Genomic DNA, 27,612 nt, shown 5'->3' on the forward strand with positions numbered 1-27,612 from the left:
CGGTACTTGTACAGTTTAATCTTTGCATTAATATTTTTTGTTTGTTTTGTTTTTATAAATTTATTTAGCTTATTTATTTAGTTTTGGCTGTGTTGGGTCTTCATTGCTGCATGTGGGCTTTCTCTAGTTGTGGCGAGCGGGGGCCACTCTTCGTTGCGGTGCTTGGGCTTCTCGTTGCGGTGGCTTCTCTTGTTGCGGAGTACGGGCTCTAGGCACGTGGGCTTCAGTAGTTGTGTCGTGCAGGCTCAGTAGTTGTGGCTCGCGGGCTCTAGAGCACAGGCTCAGTAGTGGTGGCACACGGGCTTAGTTACTCTGTGGCATGTGGGATCTTCCTGGACCAGGGCTGAAACCCATGTCCCCTGCATTGGCAGGCAGATTCTTAACCACTGTGCCACGAGGGAAGTCCATAATCTTTGCATTAATATTTTAACATAGGTTTGATTTGGGTTGAAATCAGCAAGATTCACCGAGACCTATCTAAAAAGATTGCTTATGTGATTTCACTTTGCTGCATTAGTATCCTGTGATAGATGCATTCTATTAGCAGATTATATCTATCTCTGAATCAAGTGTCTTCTCACAAGACAATTTGACAGCTAAGTTTGAGCTTCATAAAAAATAGCTATTTGGTTCACAAAAAATAAAACAACTCTCAACTTTTCAGTTAAATCAAACCTGCTTTTCTTTCCAGATGGATTATACTGGATAAACTTCTTTATCCCCACCTTCAATATGTATGCATGCACGTACACACACACACACACACACACACACACACACAATTTGTATCTTGAGACCAATTTTTTCATCAGTACAATAAAGAAACTGGACTAAATTTTTTTAACTAAAATAATTTTTTCCTTTAAAAATAATTGTTATGTAAGGAGGGAATAGGTTTAAAAGAGGATCATCCTTCTCCCACCAATAATAAATAATTACTTTAATATCTTCATATTTCCTCTTATAGACATGTTATGTATATGTGTAAATACACATATAACCATATATTTTAAATGGTCTTATGCTGTATATTCTATTTCATAACATCTTCCACTTATCATTGTATTATCTCTGTCAAGGAGATTACCTTTAAATTTGATGAACTGTAAATTATATAACCTAGCTCTAATCTATGAATTTAAGACTATTTTATATTTTTAACTCCATGAATGATTCTGTGATGATCATCTTTGTATAGATATTTCTGAACATCCTTTCAATTATTTTTAGAGTAATTTCTTGCAAGTAGGATTTCTATTTCAAAAAGTATGCATATTCTAAATTTTAGTATGTATGAATTTTTAATCATTTAATCAAGAGTTTTTAAATCCTTTGGGTTTTTTTTTTTTTTTTTTTGCGGTATGTGGGCCTCTCACTGTTGTGGCCTCTCCCGTTGCGGAGCACAGGCTCCGGACGCGCAGGCCCAGCGGCCATGGCTCACGGGCCCAGCCGCTCCGCGGCATGTGGGATCTTCCCGGACCGGGGCACGAACCCGTGTCCCCTGCATCGGCAGGCGGACTCTCAACCACTGCGCCACCAGGGAAGCCCTCCTTTGGGTTTTTAATTGAGATCTCGTTGAATTTGTAGAGTAGATTAATGAGCATCCATTCATTCATTCTTTCAATAAATATGAATTAAACTCCCACTTTGGGCCAAATATTAATACAACAATGGAAAAATCAAAGAGCCTTCCTTATGGCACACATATACATAAAAGAGTCAAAACCAATAAGCAAACTGATATATAACATGAAGTCAGGGAGTGATAAATGCTCTGAAGAAAGGATAAAGCAAAGTAAGGAGACAAAGAATTACAGGAGGTGATCTTGTATATAAGATGATTAGAAAGCTTTCTTTTTTTTGCGGTACACGGGCCTCTCACTGTTGTGGCCTCTCCCGGTGCGGAGCACAGGCTCCGGACGCGCAGGCTCAGAGGCCATGGCTCACGGCCCAGCCGCTCCGTGGCATGTGGGATCTTCCCGGCCCGGGGCACGAACCCGTGTCCCCTGCATCGGCAGGCGGACTCTCAACCAGTGCGCTACCAGGGAAGCTCATAAACATGTCTTGATCCCTAAAGAAACCAATGGTGGGAACTTACATTAATTCAAATCAATTTTTTTCCTCCCAAAATAGCAAAGATATGACATTCCCAAAGTAGAGAGTGTGTGTCCTGCTGAATCATACTTCTAGCTAGTCACCTGTCTCCTGCTTCTCCTTTTGTCATTTAATTACAAGTCTAGGATCTACTAAATATAGCTTTTGACTGCTTTTACCTCCTCTAGGGGCTATAGGTGGTTTATAGAATGACACTGACACTGGCTGGCTGAATCACAGGCTTCCAGCTTTCAGATTAATGCACAGACCCTTCTCTGGGCTCTGAGCTCTAAAACTTAGTAGGATTGAATGCTTTTATGTACCACTGTTATGAGTTCCAAAATAATTTTGCCTCTTAATTTCCCCTAGATTTATAACTGTATTCTAAGGAGGCATTAAATCCCAAATTTAATCACAAATTTATGAAGGTTGTGGAAGTGCTGCCCCCTTCAAAGACTAAGTAATAGAACGGAGTCTAAAAATATATCATCACAGGAATTCCCTGGTGGTCCAGTGATCGAGACTCCACGCTCTCATTGCCAAGGGCCCGGGTTCAATCCCTGGTTGAGGAACTAAAATCTCACAAGACACACGGCGTGGCCAAAATAAAATAAAATAAGAACATATCATCACTGCCTTCATGCTACCCTCCCACACATCTCACCAACCCTATTCCTGTAGAAATGGGTAGCTCCTAATAGAACCTGAAACAAAACAGACAGGACCTTCATTTTCTTCAAAACTTGACACCAGGGACAGGGTTTATTTCTACAAAATACTAGGAATATGCAACATTGGACATGGATCAGTGCCTCTCCCTATAAATAATGAAAGAAGATGGGAAAGGTCACGTCTAGTGAACTGCATAACCTCTGTTTCATGAAGTGGCTGTGTGTGCATGGCACTGGAGTAACACACAGCCATGTGGCAGACGGGACATAGGTGGGCATGGGCGTCAAGCTGGATTTCTACCACTCACTATCCCTTGAGCCTCAATTTGCTCATTTGTAAAACTGGAAATAAGCGTAGCTACTTTACAGTGCATTGTTACAAAGGATAAAAATATAAGTGCATTTACTAAGTTTTAATAATTGTTTGTTTTTACTTTTCTCCAGTAAATGGAAATTTTAAGTACAAAACATAGGCAAAGCATTTTTCCAGTGGGCTCTCACAACACCAGTTCTTCATCTAAAGTAGGTATGTGGGTCAGAGAGGAAAAAGGAGTTCATCATGTTTAGGTCAGACACTTGCCCTACAGACCCACTGGTTTTTGTTGACCTATAGGCTACAGCCCCTTTTCCCTTCCCATCATTCTCAGGAGTGGCTACTACTTACATTGAAATATCCAGTCATGATGAGGAAGAGAAACAGCAGCCCAGGTTCATGTCTGATACAGTGGAAATAGCACACCCTTGGGAGTCAGCAAGGCCCAGCTTCAAATTCCGGCTCCTTTACTGTCTTTGTGATCACTTTGAGGCTTTGTTTCTTTTATCCTACAAATAAAAATAATATCTTTCTTTAAGGACTGCTTTAAAGATTAAATAACATACATGTGCCAGAAGTATATTGGGTTCTGCTTATGTGTTAATCCCCTTTCTCTCCTGTCAGACCCTGCCTATTGTTTCCTAACTACTGCCAAACGTCACTTCAACAATAGGTCCATTTCTAGACATTGTCATACTGACTGAAGTAAGTCAGAGAGAGAAAGACAAATATGGCATTGCTTACATGCGGAATCTAAAAAAACGGTACAGGGCTTCCCTGGTGGCACAGTGGCTGAGAGTCCGCCTGCCAATGCAAGGGACACGGGTTCGTGCCCTGGTCCGGGAAGATCCCACATGCCGCGGAGCGGCTGGGACCGTGAGCCATGGCCGCTGGGCCTGCGCGTCCGGAGCCTGTGCTCCACAACGGGAGAGGCCACAACAGTGAGAGGCCTGTGTACCGCAAAAAAATAAAAATAAAAAAACGGTACGAATGAACCTATTTACAAAACAGAAATAGAGTCACAGACATAGAAAACAAACTTATGGTTACCCGGGGGAAGGGGGAGGAGGGATAAATTGGGAGATTGGGATTGACATATACACACTACTATATTAGCACAGGGAACTCTACTCAATACTCTGTAATTCCCTATATGGGAATAGAATCTAAAAAAAGAGTGGATATATGTATATGTATAACCAATTCACTTTGCTATACAGCAGAAACTAACACAACATTGTAAGTCAACTATACTCCAATAAAAATAAATTTAAAAATTAAAAAAAAATAAGTCAATTTCAAAAAGAAATCTGGTTCTATGAAGAAATGATGAGACAGCTTCTGTTTTATTATATTCATTTGTTTTATTTTTTAGATTCCACATATAAATGAAAAGTACAGTATTTGTCCTTGTCTGACTTAATTCACTAAGTATAATATCCTTCAAGTCCATCCATGTTGTTACAAACGGCAAAATTTCATAAAGCAAATGAGTGACTATAACAAAACAGACTCACAGATACAGAAAACAAACAAGTGGTTACCAGTGGGGAGAGGGGGCGGGGGGGAGAGGCAAGATAGGGGATTAAGAGGTACAAACTACTAGGCATAAAATAAATAAGATACAAGGATGTAATATATAACTCACGGAATATAGCCAATATTTTATAATAACTTTCAGTGGCGCATAATCTATAAAAATATTTAATCGCTACGCTGTCCACCTGAAGCTAATATAATAATGTAAATCAACTATACTTCAATCTTTTCAAAAAGGAAAAACACGAAATAATGAGGCAGAGGAGAAACAATAGGCCAGATGAAGAAAAGCAGCCTGATGTTTCTTGTGCAGTGAAGAAGTAACCTTACCCAAAGGGAAGTCTGGCCTTTGTCCATGGTTACTGGGAGGTGATCTCCCAGCCCTGGGAATATCCTGCCTGATAGGAGTGTCTTTGTTTTCCTGGGGACTTTGGCCACCAGTCAGTCTAACAATGTGATTTATGGTGGGGATGTGACCCATGCCATATCAATTCCAACCTTCAGAGGAACTGATGACTAAAGGTATTAGCTGGACATCCAGGGAGACTTCAGCCACACAGGATGTGATTGATCCCAAATAAAACTCTGGACACAGTAAGCTTGGATGAGCTTCCAAGTTGGCAGTACTCTGTGTGTGTTACCACACATCATGGCTGGGAGTAGATGATGTCACCCATGACTCCACGGGAAGAGGATGAGCAGAGCCCCACATCTGTACCCTTCCTGGACTCTGTCCTATGCCTCTCCCCTTGGCTGACTCTATTCTGCATCCTTTTGCTGTAATAAACCATAACCATGAGTATAACAATTCTCAGTGAGTTCTGTGAATCCTTCTAGTGAATTAGCAAACCTGAAGGTGATTTTGGAACCCTTCAAAATTGCAGTTGGTATCAGAAGTGACAGTCTTGTGGGGACTTCTAACTTGAAGTTTGTCCCAAATTCCTCAACTTTTCTTTTTATTTACATGTAGTTGATTTACAATGCTGTGTCAATCTCTGCTGTACAGCAAAGTGATTCATTTTATATATATATATATATATATATATATATATATATATATATATATATACATTCTTTTTTAAAATATTCTTTTCCATTATGGTTTATCCCAGGAGATTAGATATAGTTCCCTGTGCTCTAGAGTAGGACCTTGTTGTTTATCCATTCTAAATCCTCACACTTCTAAAGAGAGGGGAAAAGTCAACAGGGAAGATTTTGCCCCATCCAGGGAGCGCCAGCTGGCATTCTGATTCGACCTTTTGCGAACGAGTAATCCCTGTAGGACTAGTCTGTGTAATTAAGTACTGTGTCTCTTTACTGATCAAAACCTCTTCCTACCATCACCGGCACAGGTAGAAAACAAGCACCCAAAGTTTGTGGGTGTTCCAAACCCAGCAACATAAAGTCTGTGTTTAGATATTTTTAATCTTACGTTTCTTTTTTGAGCATATCAGTTCTTTTCATAAGAATTTCTGCAACTAACACCACTTCTGTGTTGCAGACCTCTTCAGGCCTACAGGCTCCGTACACCTCTGACACTGAGTCTGAGGACCCACATTGCTGAGGCATATTTATAAGAAATGCTGTCGGCAGGGCACACGGTCCCAGGCTTGCGTGGATATTCAGGGGCAGCCCCTTAGTTAGCTGACTCGCTACCAGAGTCCATACTTATCATTCGTTAAATAAAATCTAACAATTTACAAGTAGCTCTTCACAGAGAAAGTGACTTAATGAGTGGAAATTTATTAGTGAATATAGATATTTTTCCAATGAATTATCCACTTAAACAAAAAACTCAGAGAAAAGAGGCAAAGATTTTTGTCTTCTGATATTTTTGAGCCCTTTTCCTCCTTACTGTTCTTAGTAACAGAGTGGTCTTCTGGATGGCCACAGTCCTTTAACCAAGTATCATTCATTGAACAAACGTCTACTGAATATCTACCCTGCTTCAAGTCACCACTGGGAACTATGACAGATACAAAGTTGTTTAATTCATGGAACTCCCCTGCCTTCAAGGAGCAGAGAAAAAAGTTTGCATAACTGCATAATAGCAGCACAAATTGTCACTGGAACTCCGGGAAGGAAAAGGTCACCTGTCTGGACAATCATGGAAATTTGTGATACATTGGCTGGGCTTGAAAGGCTGGCAGTATTGGGGTAAATGAACATGTCTGAGGGGGTTTTTAAGGGGATGCATGGTAATAGAAAAACAAAGCCTGTAAGGGAAGGAAAAATAAATTAATTTTCCTAAAGAAAAGGTATGTGAGCTGTAGTAATGGACAGCAAGACAGCAAGTTTGAAGTATTTTAGAACAGTGCTGGGCCAGACACAAATGAATCTACCGGCAAACTTTGTAAAAATAAAGACTCTGTGATCACACCTCCAGAGATTCTGATTCAGGAGGTTTAGAATCAAGGTTCAAGGAATCTGTCATTTTTAAAGCACCCTGGTGATTCTGCTGTGCAGCTACGTTTGGGAACGACTAATGTATGGGCAAACTGTAGAGGACTTTAAATGCCAAGCTAAAGTGAATGAACGTTTTTTTCTAAGTGCCTGTCCCATAGGTCCTTTCTCTTAAGCTCTCTATTTTCTTTTAACAACTAACAGAGTTCTTTATTAAAAATTCATTTATGACTTCAGAGTATGCCACACTTAGCAATGCAGGAAGAGGGTCCTTCAATATGAGATCGCTTGAGGAGGCGTAGAAGGTATACTTCACGCTCTTCCAAGCAGTGCCTCTCCTGATACCTGTCTCATCATGACTTTCCTTCTTTCTAGACGGGTCCTCTCCACAATACAAATGCAGTTGCTCAGAATCAGAGAGCAGGGCAACTCTACACAGTGCGGCAAAGGGGATGGTTTGATCAATTATCCATTTCAGTGGGATCCCTCCTGTGGGTTCCCCCAATATCTGTGTACCCAGTGGTCTCACCTCACCAACGAACTACTCAGTCTCCCAGCACTGTAATGCCTGCCCTGTGCTTCAAAATTGCACTTTACAGCCTAGAGAGAGTCCCAGTTTTAAAGAAAAGATGCAATTAACCCTTGTAAACCCGAATTTGTATGATTTCAGAAGTAGTATAAGAATTAATGGATTTTAGGCAAAGGTAATATTTTGGGTCTTTGGCCACTTTTTAACACTCCATAAAGTGTACAAACTCCTCCCACTTGTGTAAAGTGCATGGATAAGGAACAAGAGGCTTAGAGCAGAGCTTAGCAAACTTTTTCTATAAAGGGCCAAATAGTAAATATTTGGTGGGGGGGCGCTCTGTGGACCACTGACAGTTTCTATCACAACTGCTAAACTCTGCCATTACAGAATGAAAGCAGCTACAAATAAATGAGTGAGGCTGTGTTCCAATAAAACTTTATTACAAAAACAGGTGGCCGGCTAGATTTGGCAATAAGGCCATAATTGACTGATGTCTGGTTGAGAGAAATGTGGAAGATAGAAAAGTTTGAGAAAATCAGTAGAAAAACTGTTAGAATTAATAAGAGATTTTGACAAGCCTGCCAGATACCAAATCAGTTACAAGAATAATAGCACTTCTGTACACTAGCTATAACTTTATAGAATGAGATTAAAAATAAGAAACCATTTACAATAGTAACAAAAATTATAGAGGATCTAGGAATTAACCAAGAAATACACAGCTCTTCTATGAAGAAAGATATTTATAGAGAACAAAGTGACTATCTCTATAAAAAGAGTTGTAGGACTCCTCAAATTCTCCCCAAATTTATCTGTAAATACAATGCAATTCTGTGGTAGGTAGAATAATGGCTTCCCAAAAATGTCTGTGTCCTAATCCCCAGGATCTGTGAATATGTTACCTTACAAGACAAAAAGAATTTGCAGATGAGTTTAAGGTTATCAGCCTTGAGATGGGAAGATTACCCTGGATTATCCAGGTGGGGTGATATAATCACAAGAGGCATCAAAAGTGGAGGATCTTTCCCAGTTGTGGTCAGAGAGAAATGTGACAACGGAAGCAGGGTCAGAGAGATGCTATGTTGCTGGCTCTGAAGATGAAGAAAGGGAACCATGAGCTAAGGAATGCAGGTGTCCTCGAAAGGCTGGAAGAGACAAGGAAACAGTTACTTCTCTAAAGCCTCCAGAAAAGGACGTAGCCCTGGAGACACGTTGACTTAAGCCACATGAGAACATGTCAGATTTCTGACCTAGAGAGTTGTACAGTAAGAAAGTTGTGTTGTTTTAAGCCACTAAGCTTGTGGTAATTTGTTATGGCAGCAATAGGAAACTAAAGCAGATTTCAATCAAAGTTACAGTTGGAATTTTTGAGGAATTCATAAACTTGGTCTAAAATCTATAATGTCCATAAAAAATTCAGCTTTGAAAAAAAAAAAAGAATGAAGAGGAAGAGTTGTACATTACCCAGTACTGACATACTGCAAAACCATAATAATAAAAACTGTATGGGATGTATGTAAGAAGAGACAAAGAGACCAATGGAACAGACTAGAGAGCTCAGAAATACACTCGTGTGTGTGTGTGTGTGTGTGTGTGTGTGTGTAAGCAATATCTGATAAAGGATTTCACAAAAAAATGGGGAAAGTATGAATTATTTAAAAGAACATACTGAAAGACAAACCTATCTTAGGGGGAAAAAACTGAATCCTTCCCTTACAACACATACAATATGGATTAAAGATCAATGTGAGAGACAAAAAGCTGTAAAGTTAATAGAAATCTAGGATATATATATACACACACATGTATATTTACATACATTTGGAAGACTTCTTAAAATTTCAAAAATAAGAATTATAAGGCATATATATACATGATAAGTTTGGTTGTATCAACATGAAAGATTTCTATTCAAAGTCGTATACTGTGGACAGATTTAACAGATGAAAAAATGGAAGGGGATATTCGCATGTCCTAAACAAGCAAGGGAATAATATTTAGAAAATATCACACGACCCTTATAAATTGACCGGAAACTGACAGCAACCACAATAGGGAAAGGGACAAAGAGTATGTGAATAGGAAACCCAGAAGTTATCAAGTGTATGAATATATGAAGAGATGCTCAAACTTATTAGAAATGAGAGATGTGCAAATTAAAACAAACAGATATCACTTTACACCTATTACACTAGCAAAAATTAGAAAGCTGGGTAATTGATGGGACTGTGGAGATATAGGGGCCCCCAAGCACTGGTGGTGGAATTGTAAATTACAGCAGCCCCTGTGGAGAGCATCTGGTACCTTCAGTTAAATTTTATATAGGCCTGCAGTGTGATCCAGCAAACCACTCCTGGGTTTATATCCTGATGAATTTCTCACACAGACTCCTAAGGGGATGTGTATAAGGATATTTACTGCAGCATTATTTGAAGAAGTGTGGAGTTGGAGGCAAGACTGGGGGAGTTAGTTGCTGGAGGAGTGGATAAAGGTTGATGGATGCCCTTCATGGAGTACTATGGAGCAGAAAGGAGCAACAGAGTAGACGCACATTTAACAACATTGATGGATCTCATAAACATAATGCCTAGTAACAGTATTGTTTTAAAAAAAAAAAACAGAATTTGATATATGGCCCAATAGTTTTTATGTAAGTTGAAAATGCATGAACACAAAATTTCAAATCTTTTCAAAAGCACATACAAACAAAAAGACATTAGAATAATTGCTTATCTTGGGAAAGGGGAATAAAAATGGGTGATAATGATAAATGGAATGAAAAACTTATTGCATGTAAATAATTAAAAGAATGGAGGGAATTTCCTGGGCAAATGATGACGCTGTGCCATGAACTCACCTTCTGCATTTGACTGGAAAAAAATAAAAACATAAAATTTGAATGGAAAAAGAAGGGATTGAGTAATCTCTGTCTCCCAAATTTAGGTCATGTGGTTTGAGGTGTAAATGAGGAGTGAGAGGGGAGTGTTTTTGCAGTGCTTTTATTTTTAATTCATAATTTTGAATTATGTTGTTCTTAAATGACTTCTTAAATATAAGATCATATTTTAGCAAAAACAATAATAATGTCTTCATACTCATAGCAATCCAGTCTACAAAGGCAGAGAAACAAAAAAGCAAGACCTTAAGCACTTGTATGCAAATCTATTTCTTTTTTTAAATTTAATTTTATTTATTTATTTGTTTGTTTTATTGGAGTATAGTTGATTTACAATCTTGTGTTAGTTTCAGGTGTACAGCAAAGTGATTCGGTTATACACATACATATATTCATTCTTTTTCAGATTCTTTACCCATATAGGTTATTACAGAATATTGAGTAGAGTTCCCTGTGCTATACAGTAGGTCGCTGTTGGTTACCTATTTTATATCTAGTAGTGCAAATTCATTTCTAATCTCAGTTTGTTTTCTAAACTAGTCTTGTCTTTTGAATGAATACTGCCCTTCTATGACATTAATTGCTATAGGAGAAGACTGAATTTTCTCACAATACATAAATAAATAGGAAATTATCATTAATCTTAGATATTTTCACAGAATTTTGACCAATTTGTTACATCATTTTTATATAAATTCACTTCCTACACAAGTTTGTGCATTGGAACACATCATTTTCAATAACAGAATAATTGTGGAGATTCTGCATATTTAAGGCCACTGATCCTATCTGGTTTACTTTTTTATTGCTTGAAGCAGATACCCTAGTGTCTTCCATATTGTAACTATTCAAGCAATATATAATGAGTTGATCTGAGTGAACTTTAGTCATAATAAATAATTTGTTTTAAATAAGTCTTCTGGAAACACACTGCTTTATTCAGAAATAATAAAAATATTTTACTTAAAGTATTGTTTCTCAAATAAGTCATACTTCTTGATTAATTTCTGAGGTATTTATCTAATTTTTTTTCTAAGGTTTAATGCTATTTTTTTCACTCGAGTTACTTTCGGTCAGAAAGATGAAATGCCACAGGGGTTCACCAAAAGGAAAAGGAATGAGATCTATCAAGGACAGAGAACAGTTCTGTCCATTGAAATGAGTTACTGGTTTTACAAGGGAAGATTACTTTATCCCTTAAACATGATTATTGTTATTACTGAGATTTAGGCCTTAGGCCACAGGGAAAAACATTTATCAATGAGTTTTCAAACCTTTATAGTTCTGTTTTCTTCTATGAATATCTTGGCAGAATCCTCTGGGACCAAAACATCTGAAAGTATAGATTCTATGAGAATGACAAATTCTCACAGTTACATACATGAAGTCTAACAACCTAATCAAAGAAAGAAGAAAGAAATACACTTTCTGCCAAGCTACGGTTCAGAATCTGTCCTCCATTATGATGGAGGAGAGTGATGTTTAATCAAGTTTGGTAATGAAACAGTTGTTTCTAGATGAAGTATAAAAATGTATAAAATGTTAGAATGCAAAATTTGAACGGTATATCAAATATTCATTGCCTGATTATATAATAAGATATTTCTTCAATACCCCCCTCTCTTTTCCTTTCTAATACATGTAGAATGATATCTTTATCTGTTGGGCTGCTATAAAAATTACTATAGACTGGATGGCTTATAAACAACAGAAATTTATTTTTCTGATTCCTGGAGGCTGGGAAGTCAAATCAAGGAACCAGCGGGTGAGGTAATTACTGGAGACCCACTTCCTGGTTCATAGATGGCAGTCTTCTTGCTATATCCTCAAAGGGCAGAAAGAGCAAAGGAGCTCCCTGAGGTTTCTTTCATAAAAGCACTAATCCCTCCCAAAGGCCCCGTCTCCTAATACCATTGCATGGGAGGTTAGGTTTCAACATATGAATGGGGGGGTCAGGGGAGGGGGACCCAAACATTCAGCCTATGGCAAATGGTATACTGGGAAAAGACCAAAATCGAACCCTTAGACGAGCCTTAATATATAGTGCGTAATATACAACTCTGAGAGCATGATCATGAATGAGAACTTGGGAAACACCTCGTAGGAATCCTCATAGATGCTAGGGAAGAAACCTTAAAAATGGGCCAGACTTGGTACAGGTACATGAGATATAACAGGCTGTCCAACTTTCACTTACACAGTAAGGCAACCTCGTTTACTCGCTTACAATCAGAGAAGGACTGTAGGAATTCAGGTTAAAATGGAAAACATTAAACCCAAAGGCTGCGTATAGTAGTAGGTCCTTAATAATAAACGTTTGTTCTCTTTCCCTTGAAAGACAAGACCTTAAAAGTAAGACATCCTTGAAGCAGATCTCTCAACTCACTTTCATTAGCATCCTCTGGATACAGCACTCTGATTACCTTCAAAAAGAATTCTTCATGTGAAGAGTCTGTAATTAGGATACCAGGGAGAGCTGAGCACCTGAAAAGGACAGCGGTGCCTGCTTATTGTCTCGGCTGCTTCTAATATCTCTAGGCCTGAGATATGAATACAAAGTACAGATGCAAACACCGGACCAGTCTCAAACTTTGTTCATTTCCCATTAGAAATACTGGCTGTGCATTTTTCTTGAAATCGGAACTTCAGAACAGCATCTCCAATAATTAGTGCATGATTTTCTTTTCACTTGAATGTTTTCTGTTTCTCTGTCACTATTTGAGCAACTGGGTATTGAAGAAAGAAAAAAATCATGTCTCAAAACGTGGTTCATTTTTCAAAGCAGGGGGCAGAATCCAGTTTCTTGATGAAAGCGTCAACCTTTTAATTCCAATGAAGTGAAGCTAAATTTATTTTGTCGGAGAATTTGAACTGGTCGGCAAGGCACATGGTTCAACAGTTCAGGCTTCCTGTAATTAAGTGTCAAAGAAAGAATCCGAAACTAAGCAGTGAAATGCAAGTGGGTCAACCTCAGAAGGGTTTAAATTCTGAGGAAATTTTAAAAGAATGGCCTTTCATGGAAACATTCATCCTAGTCAATAGTTCACTGTATAAACAACAGCAAGTGTAGGTGGTTCTCAAAAACGAAGCTTGAACTCCCATTTGGTTCCCGCTGCCCTTTCTGATTATCACTGATGCTCCATCACTAGAAACACTCTTCCACTGGAGCTTCTATGCACAAATAGAGCAAGACTTTGAGAATGCGAAGGTTTGAGGGTCTCACAAAGAACTCTTCTGTTGCTATTATGTATTAAGTAGCAGAGGGCATCTCCCCTGCCTCACTACTTGACCGGCAGAATGTTATCCCCACAAATGCACCAATGGGTTTCTGAATTCCATCACAAACTCCCTAATTGACAAAGGGTTCACAGGCAGAGCGGGTGAATAGAAGGTTCAGCTTCATGTAGATTATCATCAGAATCTGAGCAAGACAGAAATGCTTGTCCTTTGACTCAGAAATTAAAATATTTTCCAGAACAACAGAAAGCCTTTCAGCTCTACAATGACCAGGAGCAAAGTCTGTGATCTCTTTGACCAGGAGCAAAGTCTCTGATCTCTTGACTTTTATAATCACAGAGCATAGTATAGTAGGCAAGCAATTTGTCTGCCCAGAACCTGAATTTCAATGGAATTCTCCAAATTCTGCATAAAACACGGAGAAAGTTTAGATTTTTTCACACGTCCTTTTTGCAGTCTAGTGATAAATAAAGCTAGAAATAAGTACGAATTACTGGAATGAACAAGAAAACCAGTTGGTGAATAGCAAATTTATTTCCAATTAAATTTTAAAGGCCTAGAGGAAAGAAGTATTCTCCTCAGAAAGTATTAGCTAAGGCACAATTTCACCCCTTGGTGGCTCCCGTAAATGCCTCATTCCATCGGTTAATGATCACGTTTTATTATTTCATGACTACCATCTTGTTATCTGCCAGCTTTTCTCTCACTAGGTTTTCAAGTCCCTCCTACATACTAGGAATAAAATGCTATAAGTGTTCTATATTATGGGAACTTATGCCTTAGTACAATAAATTGCTTTCTTTAAAAAAGTAATTTCCAGAAACTACAGTGATGACCACAGGTCACTGAAAACTGTACAAATTAAACCAGCTACTTGTGGAAGAGGTAGTTCGGTAAAAGTGGGCAAAGGTTGAAATACATTAATGTAATGTTAAAGTAAATCTTCTTATAACACATATGTGCTCAGTACATCTGTATAAGTTTGTGTTTTAAAAAATTTCAAAAGCAATGAATTCTTCCACCTTATCATCTCTTAGTGTATAGTTAAACTGAAGAAGGTACTGTTCATTTGGGATTTATTACTTCAGTACAGTTCTATTGTGACTTTCTTTTTTTAAAAAATGTTAGCAGCTTTACTGAAGAATCACTGACAATTCGCATATACAGAGAGAAGTCAGTTTGATAAATTTGGACATATGTATGCATCATGAAATGGCCATTACCATCAAGATAATGAACGTAATAGCCCCCCCAAAATATCCTCATATCCCTTTTTAAGTCTCCATTTTGTCCCTCCTCCCATCCTCACGCAGCTTCATTTCAGTCAAGATGTGTACCTGTTATCTTAGGCCTCAAATTATTTTTACAAACAAATTTGCAAATAAAATGTGGAGTTCATAATCAAAGATAAGCAGGCGGGCTTCCCTGGTGGCGCAGCGGTTGAGAGTCCGCCTGCCGATGCAGGGGACACGGGTTCGTGCCCCGGTCCGGGAAGATCCCACGTGCCGCGGAGCGGCTGGGCCCCTGAGCCATGGCCGCTGAGCCTGCGTGTCCGGAGCCTGTGCTCCGCAACAGGAGAGGCCACAACAGTGAGAGGCCCGCGTACGGCAAAAAAAAAAAAAAAAGATGAGCAGGCTAATCAGGAGACCTGACGATCTGAAGGGGAATCAGAAAGTACCAAACACGCTCGGGTCCCAGAGAGTTTAGCACTAGCTTTATATTATTGTGACTATTATATTCAAGGAGATCAGACAAGTCTAAGTATTTTGGCAGAGGACTGGAACATAGCTTTTGGAAGGACAAAGCTGATCTTGAGAAGAAGAACAAAAGAGAAATTCTAAAACTGAAAAATAAATAATACTAAGAGCTCAATAGATATATTTGAAAGTGCACATCTTAGTAACAACTAAAGAAAAATAAGTTAGTGAATGGGATAAACACCAGGAAAAACAATCCAGAATAAAATCCAAAGAAGCAACATTTTAAGGAAAAATGAGAGAGCCTGAATTTGAGACAATGGCAATACAAAAACAAAGTTCTTAGATGAACTTAATTAGAATCACAAAAGAAAAAGAGGAATTTCAGAAAGGGTATCTGAAAGGAAAATGGCCAGAATTTTTCAAAACTGGTGAATGACCACTATACAGAGTTAATAAGCCCAGTGGATCACCAGAATGACAAAGAAATTCACACCTAAATGATTACAATATAATTGAAAAAAATAAGAAAAGGAAAAAAAGAGAATGAGAGGGATGAGGGAGGAAGAGGGAGGGGAGCGAGAGAGGAAGAGAGGGAAAGATAGAGGAGAAAGAAAACAAAAAGGAAGGAAAGAAGGAAGGAAGAAAATATATACTTCTTTTGTGTTAAAGATATAAAAACTTTGTGACCTTTCAATTCCAGTTCTAAGTAGGTTTCATAAAGAAAAGAGTACACACATGCTACAAGATTTATGTACAAGAGTGTTCACAGCGACATTATTTGTAATAGCACAAAGACGAAACAGCCCACGTGTCTATCAGTAGTGTGGACAAATAGATGATGACATATTCATTTAACGGAATACTTCACAATAATTAAAAGTAACGCATTACACTTATATGCAACAATGTGATTTGATCTCACAAACATGATAGTGGACAAAAGAAGCCAGGCTAAAGTAATATTTGCTTTTTATTTACATTTAAATGCATCTCAAAGCTAGATCAAATTTAAGTAGTGTTTAGGAATACACATTTACGTAGTAAAAGTATAAAGAAAAGGTCTGGAGAAAAGCAAGGAAGTGATTAGCAAGTCAAGACAATGGTTAAGTTTGACATAAAGGGGGAACTTGGATAGGAAAGGGCATGTTGGGGCTCAAGGCACTGTCAACACTACAAATCCTCATACGAATTGTGCATGCATGGGTCTGTCAAAGAAAAATTGTACTGGATGGAGTTAAACAGTCAAAGAAGACTTTATTCAAGGCTACTTTGCAATATGGGAGAGAGGTTGAACTCAACTCCACTGAAACAAAAGGCAAGAGTATTTTTAAACACTAGGGTGAGTTCATGAAAAAGTACTCGAGAACATTAATGGGGACGCTGGTCGCTGTGATTAAGGCCATCTGTGTTTGCTGATTGACATTGAGTAGAAGTTAGGCTCCTACCTGCCACGGAGCCTGGGAGATGGAGCCCTGTCTCTCCCGATGATCACATTTCAAAGGACAGCTCTCAGGTCCTTCCTGAATTGACTTTCCTGGGTTATAGATGATTTCCATCTCAAAGGAGCAGAGAAAGAATTTACAGTTGCAAGTTTTCTAAAATAAATGCTCTAAGAAAAGAGAAGTCAGGGGTCTAAAGTCAGGAAGAAACCTGTCTAAAGTTCAGTGAAGCTGAGGGGAATGTAAAGCCCAGCTCAGTCAGATATGAGCTTCACTATAATTCATTTATTTGTATATTTATTTTTATGCAGTTTCCTATACACCTTAAAAAAAAAGTTTAGCACAAAATTCATATAACTTCCAATTTGTTTTAAAAGAGATAAATATATTGATAGTCATGAAGAAGAAAAATTCTGTTAAAAACAGGTACTAAATATAAACAATGATTTTTCATGAATAAGAGGATATTCAGCGATTTAAGTTAATTTTTTATTTTTGCTCATGCTTTTACTTTTTCTACTCTAGTCTTGTACAGCTCTGATTATATAAAATGATAACAAAGAGAAAAATGTTTTCCCATGTGAAATGCACCTACCTACATTCTGCTTGTATGAAAGCTAGTTGGTTTTATAATTAGCAGTGTTTAAATATAATTTCCCCCTAGGAATCTTAGGTTCTCTTTTGTTTGTTTAGAAACCAAAATATGAAGAAATATGGTTAACTGTACTTATCCTATCCCCTCTCTTCCTTCTCTCTCTTCCTTTTCTATGACAAGTATGAAGAAGCAATGTGGGATTGAACAAAAACAACTGGATTTTCAGAGTATGGCCTATTCTCTGCAAATATTTTAGGTCCTATGGGGGAAAAAATGCATTAACTCATTGAGGGACCATCCTCTGTTTTTTAAGTGGAAATTTTCAGACATTATGTGCCTTGAAGAGCAACCTATGTGCCTAATATCCTCCTGGAGAGTAATTTAAATAGAGGGAAAACCAGAGAGTCCCTTTATTAAGTCACTGAGTCCCCATGAATTTGGAATACACGAGGTTGAACTGACTTTGTGAAAAGTACCTGAGCCAACTCTTAGTGCCTGCAACAAAATTCAACCTAATAATGCCTGAGAATATTTACATCTTTATCGGGTTTATAATGTCTTTGTTTTCCCCAGCCTTTATTATTACTGATGTATACTTCTCTATTCAATACTTACCAAACCCTGAGGCAACCCAGTAGTAGTGTAATGTTCTTCACTTCAGTCAATGAACTTTAACAGAAACCAATGCATTTTAACTAAATTTTTGTTTATCTCAAGGAGCACATTTTAATGAAATCAATACATTCTTGCTGAAAGCCACATGAATCCTTTGGAAAGAATACATTGTTACCGAAACCAGTATACAGTTTTATAATGTCGGTATGTTTTAAGCATAAGCATACCCATACGTTTTAGCTGTAACCAATATATTTCTCCAGGGCTGTTACTGAGAAGCCTTATTTCAGGGCAAAGTCAATTCATTTTTACAGAAACTAATACTGTATTCCAATTCCTCAGCCAGCAGTGTCAGGCCAAATAAAGACTATGATTTATATTGCTGAAAAATGTAAATATTTCCAGAAATGACATTAAAAAAAGATAGTTTTGAAAGTGTATATTTTAATATCTTCATTAAGGTTAAAAAAAGAAGTCAGAGAAAAGTTTTTGAATTGAAAAGTTAAGGGCCTTGCTTATAATTTGTGATTTGATTAAACACGCAAATATATTTATTACTATAGTCATATCTTAGTCACTGAATTTTTTAAAATTTGTGTTTATTTCATTAGATGCCCACAAAAAGTGGATATGCTTTGGGAGAGATCAGAGGTTAAAAATTTAGAAATTTCCAGTCCTAGAAAAGCACATCTTCTCCCATCTAACCTAAGAATGACCAAACTCGTAAGATTCTCTCTCTAAATCCCTTCCCCTAAAAACATATTAATATTAATGGAGTCATTATAGTCAAAAACTAATGGAGGAACATAGAAGGAAATAAATTCAAACAATGACTCAACAATAAAACAAATAAAACTATTTTAAAAGTTAAAGCAGGGACTTCCCTGGTGGCACAGTGGTTAAGAATCCGCCTGCCAATGCAGGGGACACTGGTTCGAGCCCTGGTCCGGGAAGATCCCACATGCCGTGGAGCAACTAACTAAGCCCATGCACCACAATTACTGAGCTTGCGCTCTAGAGCCCACAAGCCACAACTGCTGAGCTCGCATGTGGCAACTACTGAAGCCCACGCGCCTAGAGCCTGTGCTCCACAACAAGAGAAGCCACCGCAATGGGAAGCCCGCGCACCACAAGGAAGAGTAGCCACCGCTCGCTGCAACTAGAGAAAGTCCACACGCAGCAACAAAGACCCAATGTAGCCAAAAATAAATAAATAAATTTATTTTTTTTAAAAAGTTAAAGCGAATTTTTACATACGTAAGCATGCATGTATATCTTTGTAGTTACGACTGCAAAAGTCTCTTGACCTACGTTATAGTATTTTCCACACCCAGGTTAGCCAACTACACTTTATGTACTTAGCCCAGAGATTCAAAATGCATCACTTTTTATTAAGCTAACATTTTAAAATTCAGACGTGCTTGTGTTTAGAAAGTGACTGGTTATCTCCCAAGATATTATCTAATTGGGAGAGTAACCTTGTTGTATAATTTATCCAGAGGAAAAGCAAGGGCAACTTACCTCCCTAGACATCTTCATTTGCCTTTTTAGTTTTCTCTGCTAATGACATTTCCAGAAGATGAATAAAATGAAGGGAAGAATTATCCTACAGTAAATGTAATAAACCCAAAGTCAATTTTTTTTAAAAAGCACCTTTCAGGAAAATATGCATCCTAGTTAAGATTAAAATGTTATATTTAATATTCATACAAACAATAAGAAATCAATAAGTAATCACAAAATTCTCAAATCATTTAGTTGACTTCTCTAATTAGGAAAAGTAGACAAAACATCAACAGTTTAAAGGAAGGGCAATATTCTTGTTAAATGAATAAGGAAGTAAATAAATAAACAAGTAAAAAGAAAAAATGGGGCAGATGCTAAACCAAAAAGTAGCACCAGAAACTTTTTCTTTTATTAAAGCAACCCTTTAAGTCATTCAAAGTTCTTTGTAAACTCCTCCTATGGATATATCTCTGTCCTACAAAGATCCCAACTCCTAAATAGCTACTTTGACCTGGGGTTTATTTTTCTCAATGAGGCCCAACTCAGATGCAGCTCTCCATTTCATAGATTGGTCTTTACAGTAAATCTCTAACATTCTTGTTTAAGTGTTAGGATGCCATAAACGTAAGTAGCTAGTGGATCTCAAAATGCACATTTAATACAACCAGAAACTTCACAGAAGGGCCATATTCTCTCATTTCCCTTTAACAGGCTGCTAGCTTTTTCCCAACGGTTCACAAGCTAAAGTTCGATTTAATGTTTTTAACCTACGATTAATGCACTGTGGCCATAACCTTGTCTGCTTCATGGATGGTGGCCCCAATGAGCCATTTCTAGCATCACTTTACTGGGCTCATAACAGTTAAACTGGGCAGCTCACCTCCTCCCCACCCACCGGGCCCCGTGCTGTTCCCCACCCAGCCTGGTCTCTTAAGCTCCAGCTTCTACTTCAGTTTCTACTCTCTCACTCGCCTTGAAAGTAGCTCCCGCCATTTTAAATCATTGTGTATCTGCAAATCATTTAAATCCCTTAAGACTGAGTCTAAGTATCGCCTCCTCCACAAAACCTTCCCGTGATGTACTGTCTGCTTTTAACAACTTCTAGGCACTTATTGTTTCCTACCTTGCACTCACACATGCCCTTCTCACCCAGCAAGGCCCCCTTCCCATTTCCAAGCCCACCCCAGAACTGGCCTCCCCGCCTTCCCTTTCACTTTGTCAAGCCAAGCCATCAAACAATCCCTAAGCCGTAGCAACAGCGGCTGGCAGGTGGCCACCACACTTCATAAATGCAGCCAGGAAGGATACAATGAGTACCAGATGAACTTAGACAGCTTGTAACCCCTGGCACAGCAGGCCTGGGTTTCATGTTTACATTGGTTTCCCTTGTCCCCCAAGTTCCACAGGGGCAATGCCGTGGAGGATGCTGCACACGTAATAGGCGTGCATCACGGCTGAGGAACTCCTAGATAAGGACATCCTGATCTTATACAGGGCCCGCTGGCACACCTGCCACTCCACAGAGAGGTCACCTTTATTCCCTAGAACACCTCTAGTGAGGGGAAGGAGACCCCCAGGGAGAGAAAGCACTCAGTGTCGCAGGGGGAAACCACTGTCTCTGTCTTCCCCAAAGCTGTGTAATAGGCAAACGTCTTTTTTTTTTTTTTTTTGGCCATGCCAGCTGGCATGTGGGATCTTCATTCCCTGACCAGGGATCAAACCCATGACCCCTGCAGTGGAAGCATGGAGTCCTAACCACTGGACCACCAGGGAAGACCCTAGGCAAACATCCTTGAGCAAAACTGTCAACCTCTTTTGCTCAGAAGATGTGCAGGAACGCCGGATCATGGAGAATTGTCTCCCAATATGCTTCCATATCCAGCCTAGACCCCAAGGTTTATCATATCAACACTTTTCCTGCTAGCAACTTCAGCTTCCTCTACACCGGGTCCTGCGAGACACACCTCACCAGTCATCCGCACCAATCGTCAAACAATTTGACTATTCACTCTTTAACTGGGTGTTTTAGGCAATGTTAGAAGGAAAGCCTCACAATAGTATAGACTGATGTCATTTCAAGTTAGTTATCTCAAGTTCAACTGGGCCCTCAAAACTCCTCAGCAAGCCCCTTCCTGTCTTTGACCTTTCCCCACGATGGCTATGTCAAACCCTCAGAGCTCCTATAAGCCTCCACCACTCCCTGCAAGTCAACCTGCCTCTGTAGATAGAGACAAACTATCTACACTCTGGGCCTAATTGCTCAAGTCCTCTGTTTTAGACAGAGTTTCTTCTTGGTCTGGCTCAGGTTTATGATTTAAATCTCACTCCTTTCCAAGACTTGATCCATCAGTATTTCCTGTCTGTTCTGCTTCTTCAGCTTCTCCTTTATTCCTTACTTTCCCTGAAATCCAAGCTTGCTAAATTTCATCTTAAAAATATGTAATCACTCTCAGTTATGTCTCCCACATTCTTTATTTATCACCTCACCATTTGCCTTTCTTTCCTAGATAAATTCCATGATAAATTGGTAGAAACTATGTGAATCACTCCACATTTACTTCTCTGCCTGCTGCCCTCACCACCATACTCTCTCTAGAAGCTTCTCTCTCTAGAGCAGTGAGTTATGTAATGGCCAAATTGAATATAACTTCCAGTACATCTTCTACTTCACCTTCCTGTAGGATTAGATGCTTTGGACCTCCACTTTTTGAAATCACTTCTCCCCCATTGATACACCATACGCTCCTCGCGTACACAAACTACATCTTCTCCATCTTCACGTATCCACTCGCCAAGACAATATAAGCATTTTAAGAAGAGCTAAGTAGGGCTTCCCTGGTGGCGCAGTGGTTGAGAGTTCGCCTGCCGATGCTGGGGACACGGGTTCATGTCCGGGAGGATCCCACGTGCCGCGGAGCGGCTGGGCCCGTGAGCCATGGCCTCTGAGCCTGCGCGTCCGGAGCCTGTGTTCCGCAACGGGAGAGGCCACAACAGTGAGAGGCCCGCGTACCGCAAAAAAAAAAAAAAAAAAAAAAAAAAAAGAGCTAAATAAGTGGTCTTTTGTATTGAGCATCCCTCCCCACCCAGGTTGGATCCTCCATCCTTCACCTCTCCTTTAAAAGTTGAGGACTACTGATTACATCTATTATCCTTAGTATTCATTCACTCTGAAGCCAGTGGCTAAGTCACCCCTATATTGCTTATAATGCCACGAATATTTTTCTCTTTTGCAGGCATCCATGGATTTCTGATCATTACTGGACTTATTAATCTATATGTACCATAATGTATCATAGCACCTGAAACTCAGCATGGTTAAAACTGAACTCATTAAACCTACCTGCCTTTAAACTTTCCTCCATTTCCAGTGTTCCCGAACTTGTCACTCAAACCACAACCATGGGGCACACGCTCCCACAGAGGTATTTTCATTGGGTTTCTCTTGATTTAACCCACTGACCATTCCTCTGGCCTGTTCCATTTCTACTGCACGTGACTGTTTTAGTTGCGCCCCTAATTATTTCTTACCTAGAATACTTCAACTCCTCTCCCTGTTCTTTTTTTTTCACATGTAATTCTTCTTTTTTTTTTGCGGTACGCGGGCCTCTCACTGTTGTGGCCTCTTCCGTTGCAGAGCACAGGCTCCAGACGCGCAGGCTCAGCGGCCATGGCTCACGGGCCCAGCCGCTCCGCGGCATGTGTGATCTTCCCGGACCAGGGCACGAACCCGTGTCCCCTGCATCGGCAGGCGGACTCTCAACCACTGCGCCACCAGGGGAACCCCTCTCCCTGTTCTTATCCATTCTCTACCCAGCTGCTAAGGTAGGTCATTTGACAAGACAAACTTAATTGGGTCAATACTCAGCTTTAATTTCCCCCCACTGCTCACAGAATAAAGTGCAAACTCTTCAGCCAGGCGCTTCTGATCCTTCCCGTGTTCTCAGCCGCTTTCCTCTAGCATAGTTCCCTGTCAATTCTACACATTCACTCTGTGCAAAGGCTCACCAAGCCATGTGCACTTTCCCTCTTGCCATGACACTCTGCTCTCCCTATTCTCTTGAACTGCACACCTTCCTGTCTTTGATTGTATAGCGAACTCTTATCCATCCTCCAGCTCAAAATGGACACCATCAGCTGTTCTGCAAATGAGCCCCATGAGACAGGTAAGAGCTCCCTTCTCCCTAATGCATATTATGTTTAGATTTGCCTGCATCATACCAATTATTACATTGTTTTTTAACTCTTTATATATCTGCATCCCCTTGACCTGTGATCTCTGAAGGAAAGCAGAGTTGTCTTCTATGTCTTTGTGTGGGAAGTCGTATTATAAAGTGGAATACCTTTGGAGCTGAACAGATCAGAGTTTAGTTTCCTGCTCTGTAAATAGATCTCTGTCAATAGAACTCAACAACTGTATTGTCTAATTCTCTGTCCTGTAACTTAAAAATGGGGATAATGCAAGACAGAGAAAGCTTGATAAGTGCTGGCACATAAAAGCTCCCAGTAAATGGTAGTTGCCATTATTACTAGTATTATCATTATTGTTAGTTTTGATTCCTTGGCATTTTTCTCAATGTCCAAAACCTTTTAGGTACCCAGCAAATGATTTAAAGATGAAAAATGTATAGTTATTATGTATAAATATATGTATGATTACTTTAAATGGCTGTCTTATTGACAATCACTCTATTATTTATTGTTGCTTTTTCCAACAACTTCTAAAGTGATCTTCTCAAGTAGGTATTCATGAAATGTTTACTCATTGAATTTCTTAGTAGTCTTTCAATCCTTTGGGAAAAGAAAGAATAATTACTTCTTATTTTTTAGTTTTATTTACTTATTTATTTAGTTTCTTAACCACTGGCATTCACAATTATAGAAGTAAAATATTTATTAAAAGTGTAAATTTGGATTCAGCTAAAATTTTCTTGCCGTTTAAGAGACTTTCAAGAGGAAATTAAAGCTTGGACTTTTGAAAATAAGCCTAGTTTAATATACTTAAACCTCAAGACCAGTTTTAAGAGCACGTGAGAAGCAACTTGAAAATATCACATACTATGCACAGCCTAAGGTTAAAGCCCCAGTGTTTCATTCTTGAACTTTTCTGAATTATAAAATATTCAAGATTTATTGACAAAAAGTAATGGCATGTTTGTAGATTTAGTTAATTAAGAAAAAGATGACAGTAAACCTTCGTGTGATAACATTGCTTTGTGTTTTGTAGATATAATAAAGTCACTATAATGCTATCAAGGTCATTAGAAGTGGCATATCCGCATCTCCTGTGGTCCTCATGTCATTTCCTGCCATGGTGAGAGGCCAGTGGGTGATGATGATAATCTCATGAATGAGGGTCAGTAGACTCAAACACCAAATTATTAGACATTCTGCAAAGTTCCCTTTCTAAACAGGCTACAAACGCCCACTTTTGATCATGAAACATCAAGGTAAATTCAACCAAAGAATGTTAAGAGAGCTCCATTCACTTCAACAAAACCACCACAAACTTCAATGCCTAAAAAACTTGAGACCGGCAGTTTCAAAACCCACCCTTTTTTCCTTTTGCTTGTATAAAACTCAGTCTTTTAAAGGGCAACTTTGAAAGGTTGCATATCCTTCTAACCCACAGGGTGCCATCACAGTAATGAGCAAAGAGTTAAAAAACCCAAAGTGAACTGACTGCTTCACCAGAAAAGATACTCAACAATTAGTGGAATGTGGCTGTTAGAAATATTTATAAAGCATATAGCTATGCCTCTGACATTTTCTTTATTTTGCAATACGTAAAGAAAATACCCTTTATCCTTATGGCTACTTTTTGACATATTTCCTCATTGAAATATAACCCAAAAGACTCTTAAAAAGGAAACTTGCCTGTGACAGTACCGCCAGTCCTGTGAAAGGGAAAAGTTTGGCTTCTATTCACTCTGCCACTCATTGAACTGTTTTGCATTTTTATATCCCATGACCTATATTTTTACCCCTTCATCTACACAATGGACAGTGCCCATAGTTTCCTAATTTCAAAGGTATATTGAGTGAGCCTCGACAGACTTTGAGTGCTTTAGAAAGAAGATAGAAGATTGCCATTGTCAGGGCATCTATCTCACTCTGCAGCTAGAGCTGAGATCCCGTGTGCGGTGGAGTCCTTGAGTTTAAACCATGGGGGAAAAGAAGTTTGCAATGGTGACCTCTGGTGGTAATTTTTATTTTACTCTTTTTTGCTTACTTGGTTTTTTCTAAATTTTATACTGATTACCTTCATAATAACAAACACAGGAAATTTTTTTTTTTTTTTTTTTGCGGTACGCGGGCCTCTCACCGTTGTGGCCTCTCCCATTGCGGAGCACAGGCTCTGGACGCGCAGGCCCAGCGGCCATGGCTCACGGGCCCAGCCGCTCTTCGGCTTGTGGGATCTACCCGGACCGGGGCACAAACCCGTGTCCCTTGCATCGGCAGGTGGACTCTCAACCACTGCGCCACCAGGGAAGCCCAGGAAGTATTTTTAAAGTCTGTTTGAATACCAGCCAGGACTTTTCAACTGCACCCATGAAACCGGGACCGATAAGGTATCCAAATTACTGGAATTTGCTCCTACTTACCTTCTAGTCACCCATTAACTTAAAAGTACTTTTACTCTCTCTTATCTCTAATTGCTACAAAAAAAGACTGGAAGAGTGGATTCTGATTTCAGCCCAGAGTAGCCCTTCTAAAGCATGTCACATAACCATTTAAAAGCAATTAGTTCATATCTATTTACCAATCCGCAGCTAGAGTATCATCAGTGAAATGTGTCAGTTATTTTCCCTCCCATTCTTCTCTGCAAATTTCTAACACAAAATTGTGCTTGCTGGTAAAATCCGGTGAGCACAGAGTCAATGGTTGTATTTTGTTTCGGCATGCCTTTTGGAAAATGCAGCCCCAGTTGTCATATTCCTTTTATGCTTGCGTTAGTCATCCAGTCTATGTCCCATGCTTTTCGGAATATGAAAAATAGGATGACGTCTGAAGCTCCACCACCCATGTCTAAGAATGACTGGTTGACCCTGGTAGCAGCTACATTAGAACATTTTCACTCTGTATACCTAGAAGTGGGTCTCTCTTATATTAAAGAAATAGAATAGGGTCACTCTATCTGAATGTGATCTTAAAACAAAACAAAACAAAACACGGGACTTCTGTGTTCTAATTTCTGAATAATTTTGGGCAGGTCACTAAACCTTTGTAAGTCTTGGGGGTAAAGATATACAGAGTTCCTGAAGGTGAAGAGAGGTGTGCTGTAGGCAGGAGCAGGAACTGGAGCAGGAACAATCTCTCTGATATTTGAGCAGAGACCAGAATGATGAATGGAACACAGCCATGGGAAGATCTAAGGGAGAGCAAGCAGGAAGGCACGAGACAGGATGAGCTAATCTATTAGGGGACCAGCAGGTCAGTGGACCTGGAGAACAGGCATGGGAGTGGTCAGGCAGCACATTGACGTAGGCAGAAGTCAGGACATGTAAGTTTCTGTAGGCCATGCAAGGAGGTAGGATTTTATTCTGAATTTTAAATGGAAACCATTGGAGCGTTTGATTCAAGGGAATCATGTGATCAGATTTCTAAAATTTCTATTCTGGGAACAGGATGGGTGGTCAGAAGACTATTGCTGCTGAGAGATGAAGGTGGCTTCGTCTTAGCTGCCATGGTATCATTAATAACTAAATATGGGGTGGGTGCACAATTAATAACCAAATTTGAAAAGTATTTTCAAATGAATTATTGCATGCTGATAACAGTCCCAAACTAAACTTACCGTTTTATTCCCATTTTTCAAACGACTAATTCGAAACAGATATTAAGTGATTTATCCAATGTCACACGACCATTTGGTTGCAAACTTAGGGCTTATATCTCCATATCTACTATACCCGTTATTATATAATAACATTTAATAACATTGATTTAACATTGGGCCATTGACCACTTTTAATAATCACAGAATTTTTGAGTTGGTAGAAACTTTCAAGATTATCTCCTTCAACACTCTGACTTTACAAAGAAACCAAGGTCTTTTTCAAGTTCACTGACTTTCT

Source organism: Phocoena sinus, chromosome 14, assembly GCF_008692025.1.
Source record: "Phocoena sinus isolate mPhoSin1 chromosome 14, mPhoSin1.pri, whole genome shotgun sequence".
Lineage (NCBI taxonomy): Eukaryota > Metazoa > Chordata > Mammalia > Artiodactyla > Phocoenidae > Phocoena > Phocoena sinus.